At 45.3% G+C, this 4,305-nt stretch overlaps 3 non-coding genes across 3 annotated transcripts in view; all 3 read left to right on the forward strand.

Annotated features, from left to right (window-relative positions):
• Window positions 1-690: 690 nt before the first annotated feature.
• Window positions 691-2,596, forward strand: LOC125076366. The gene has a single exon (XR_007120336.1). It is a non-coding gene; the product is annotated as a small subunit ribosomal RNA (ribosomal RNA).
• Window positions 2,597-3,051: 455 nt separating this feature from the next.
• On the forward strand, window positions 3,052-3,208 carry LOC125076362. The gene has a single exon (XR_007120333.1). It is a non-coding gene; the product is annotated as a 5.8S ribosomal RNA (ribosomal RNA).
• A 750-nt stretch (window positions 3,209-3,958) lies between these two features.
• LOC125076367 overlaps window positions 3,959-4,305 on the forward strand; it is a 3,997-nt gene continuing 3,650 nt past the window's right edge. The window contains exon 1 of the ribosomal RNA XR_007120337.1: window positions 3,959-4,305. This exon is cut by the window's right edge and continues 3,650 nt beyond it. This is a non-coding gene — a ribosomal RNA (large subunit ribosomal RNA).

Genomic DNA, 4,305 nt, shown 5'->3' on the forward strand with positions numbered 1-4,305 from the left:
CATGCGCTCTTCCTCTTATCGTCGTCGTCGTCGCTCTCGCTACAATCTATCCTCATGGAATAAATGTTGATTCATTGTAGTCGATCTGCGACGTCGCGACGATATGAGAAAACGTTAGAGACGGAGTTCTTAAAAGATTCAGTGTATTCCGTATAGTGTGTATAATTTTTTATATTATATATGAACGGTCGCTTCTAAAATTCTTTTTGTTAATTTTTACATTTATCATGTACAAAAAATACACAACCGAGTATCGGTACGATCACTCAAACACCGGGCGTCGATCCCAATGTTTTCAACGATAATAATCGTTGAACAATACATACGTACACGTCGTGTGCGAAGTGTTATTTTGAAAAAAAAACTCGATCTCGTTTAGAACGTTCGAATTCGTGACCGTTATGTGTCATTAAGTGAAGACGCCTCCGCCGCCGCCGCCGCCGCCGCTGTCGTCGCGTTATATATTATAGCGCACGCGCGCGCGCGTGCTTAAAGCGCGTTTGTGTCTCATATAAATTTTTATAAGAGTCACCGTTAAAATCTATCGCGTCCTAACGCGATCGACGATACGGTGAGACGCTCGTTTCATACTGTGCGTATATTGTACATGCATGCATAAGTTTGTGTGTATTTTATATGCGAATATGAAACGAGAAGAGTAATTGACGACTTCAACAAGTCTCGGTTAGCTCCCTGGTTGATCCTGCCAGTAGTTATATGCTTGTCTCAAAGATTAAGCCATGCATGTCTCAGTGCAAGCCGTATTAAGGCGATACCGCGAATGGCTCAATATATCAGTTTTGGGTCCTTAGATCTTACTCAGTTACTTGGATAACTGTGGTAATTCTAGAGCTAATACATGCAATCAGAACTCTGACCAGTGATGGGATGAGTGCTTTTATTAGATCAAAACCAATCGACGGAGGGCGTCTCGTCCGAAGTCGTTAATTTTGATGAATCTGGATAACTTTTGCCGATCGCATGGTCCAGTACCGGCGACGCATCTTTTCAAATGTCTGCCTTATCAACTTTCGATGGTGGTTCTGCGACTACCATGGTTGTCACGGGTAACGGGGAATCAGGGTTCGATTCCGGAGAGGGAGCCTGAGAAACGGCTACCACATCCAAGGAAGGCAGCAGGCGCGCAAATTACCCACTCCCCGGCACGGGGAGGTAGTGACGAAAAATAACGATACGGGACTCTTTCGAGGCCTCGTAATCGGAATGAGTACACTTTAAATATTTTACGAGGAACAATTGGAGGGCAAGTCTGGTGCCAGCAGCCGCGGTAATTCCAGCTCCAATAGCGTATACTAAAATTGTTGCGGTTAAAAAGCTCGTAGTTGCATTGTGCGCCGCGCTGTCGGTGCACCGCATCCGCGGTGATACTGACAACGTCTGCGGAGCATATCGTCGGTGAGCCGGCGGTAAAACGCCGGTTCAATATCAAATTCCTATCGCGGTGCTCTTCAGTGAGTGTCGAGATGGGCCGACAATTTTACTTTGAACAAATTAGAGTGCTCAAAGCGGGCTCAAAATGCCGCTTGAATATTTCGTGCATGGAATAATAGAATATGATCTCGGTTCTATTTTGTTGGTTTTCAGAACTCCGAGGTAATGATTAATAGGGATAACTGGGGGCATTCGTATTGCGACGTTTAGAGGTGAAATTCTTGGATCGTCGCAAGACGAACATCAGCGAAAGCATTTGCCAAAGGTGTTTTCATCAATCAAGAACGAAAGTTAGAGGTTCGAAGGCGATTAGATACCGCCCTAGTTCTAACCGTAAATATGTCATCTAGCGATCCGCCGACGTTACTACAATGGCTCGGCGGGCAGCTTCCGGGAAACCAAAGATTTTGGACTCCGGGGGGAGTATGGTTGCAAAGCTGAAACTTAAAGGAATTGACGGAAGGGCACCACCAGGAGTGGAGCCTGCGGCTTAATTTGACTCAACACGGGAAATCTCACCAGGCCCGGACACCGGAAGGATTGACAGATTAATAGCTCTTTCTTGATTCGGTGGGTGGTGGTGCATGGCCGTTCTTAGTTGGTGGAGCGATTTGTCTGGTTACATTCCGGTAACGAACGAGACTCTAGCCTGCTAAATAGGCGTCGTCATTTAGGTGTGCTCGATTTCGGTCGAGCAACTCACTGGCGGCGTATTAAAATTCTTCTTAGAGGGACCGGCGGCTTCGAGCCGCACGAGATTGAGCAATAACAGGTCTGTGATGCCCTTAGATGTCCTGGGGCCGCACGCGCGCTACACTGAAGGAATCAGCATGTTCTCCCTGGCCTAGAGGCCCGGGCAACCCGTTGAAACTCCTTCGTGCTGGGGATTGGGGTTTGCAATTATCCCCCATAAACGAGGAATTCCTAGTAAGCGCGAGTCATAAGCTCGCGTTGATTACGTCCCTGCCCTTTGTACACACCGCCCGTCGCTACTACCGATTGAATGATTTAGTGAGGTCTTCGGACCGACACGCGGTGGCTTCACGGCCGTCGGCGTTGCTGGGAAGTTGACCAAACTTGATCATTTAGAGGAAGTAAAAGTCGTAACAAGGTTTCCGTAGGGGAACCTGCGGAAGGATCATTAACGTAAATTATCAATCTCGAAAGAGTGCGATAATGAACGATAATAAAATTCTAAAACACAAATATCGACGTTCGGAATGTGTCGTTTCGATGCGAGGACGCGATTCTCACTCTCTCTCTCTCACACAGCAGTGTGTCCGAGTCAGAGTCCAGAGTCGTGTAACGCGTCCTATTCTGATATTTTTCGATGTCGATTTCGAGGAAAGTACGATGTGTTAACGCACATCGTCATCTTCAAATAAAATGTATATTTCTTTTTTTTTTTTTTTTTTTTTTTTTTTTTTTAACTTTTTTTTTTTTTTTTTTTAATTTTTTGAATTTTTCTCTGTATACTAAAAATAAGAGAAAAAAACGAAAAAAAAAAAAAAAATAAAAAAAAAATAACTCATATCACTGGCGTATAGAATCGTTCGAGTGATCGTAGAAATTATAAAAATAAAACAAATTAAAAACCATTACCCTGGACGGTGGATCACTTGGCTCGCGGGTCGATGAAGAACGCAGTTAACTGCGCGTCATAGTGTGAACTGCAGGACACATTTGAACATCGACATTTCGAACGCACATTGCGGTCCGTGGAGAAACATCCAGGACCACTCCTGTCTGAGGGCCGGCTGTATAAAAATATAAACCACACTGTTCAATGTTTAATGTCGTAATGTCTATTATTTCGTAACCGACTCAATAGACTGACTGACGTTTCTCGAACATATGACGGTATCCGCGTTCGATGTGTTATATTACGTGTTTAAATATACTTAATATAAATCTCGTTCTCGGTCCGTTCAAATATAACAAATACGATGTGTATGTATGTTTACGTTTACATGCGTGTGTGTGTATATATTATTTATATTTTTATATACGCGTTCGTGTGTACGTTTACGTCACGGAGTTTCGTTATGCGACGTCAGAGAGACTGAGAGCGTCGCTCGTCGCCAGACGAGGAGCGCCCATCTCCGACCTTTCGATCGTTTCATTGAGTTGTTCTCGATCAAAGAGGGTAATCGGAGTTTAGGTGATCTCTTCGTCTCGTGATTATCGAGTACGTGCGTTTCTTTTGTTCATACTCTAATGTCAAAATTTCGAATACAAAAGCTCCGCGATCGTTACGACGTATACGAGACGAACGTGTTTATATGATGTGTAAATAAAGCGCGCTCGCATCGTTGAACGTGATGACATCGAAACATTCGTATATATATATATATATATTGTATATATATCGAGTAGGCGGACTCGACGTCCGAAGAGCGCGTCGACGCCGACGTCGGAACGATCGGAATGAAAATTCTCTCTCGTCTCGACGAAAGCGGCGCCGTCGCGTTGACGGATATCGCGTCTGCCTCGTTTTTTTTATCGTTGGCCTCAGATCAGGGAGGATCACCCGCCGAATTTAAGCATATTAGTAAGCGGAGGAAAAGAAACTAACCAGGATTTCCTTAGTAGCGGCGAGCGAACAGGAAATAGCCCAGCACTGAATCCCGCGGTTGTAACGATCGCGGGAGATGTGGTGTTCGGGAGGTATCGCTTTCTCGTCGTCGCCACTCCTGTCCAAGTTCGTCTTGAACGGGGCCGTTTTCCCGTAGAGGGTGCCAGGCCCGTAGCGACGGAGCGAGACGGCGAGAGGTACGCTCCTCAGAGTCGGGTTGCTTGAGAGTGCAGCCCTAAGTGGGTGGTAAACTCCATCTAAGGCTAAATATTACCGCG

This window comes from Vanessa atalanta, unplaced genomic scaffold, assembly GCF_905147765.1.
Source record: "Vanessa atalanta unplaced genomic scaffold, ilVanAtal1.2, whole genome shotgun sequence".
In the NCBI taxonomy this organism is placed as follows: domain Eukaryota; kingdom Metazoa; phylum Arthropoda; class Insecta; order Lepidoptera; family Nymphalidae; genus Vanessa; species Vanessa atalanta.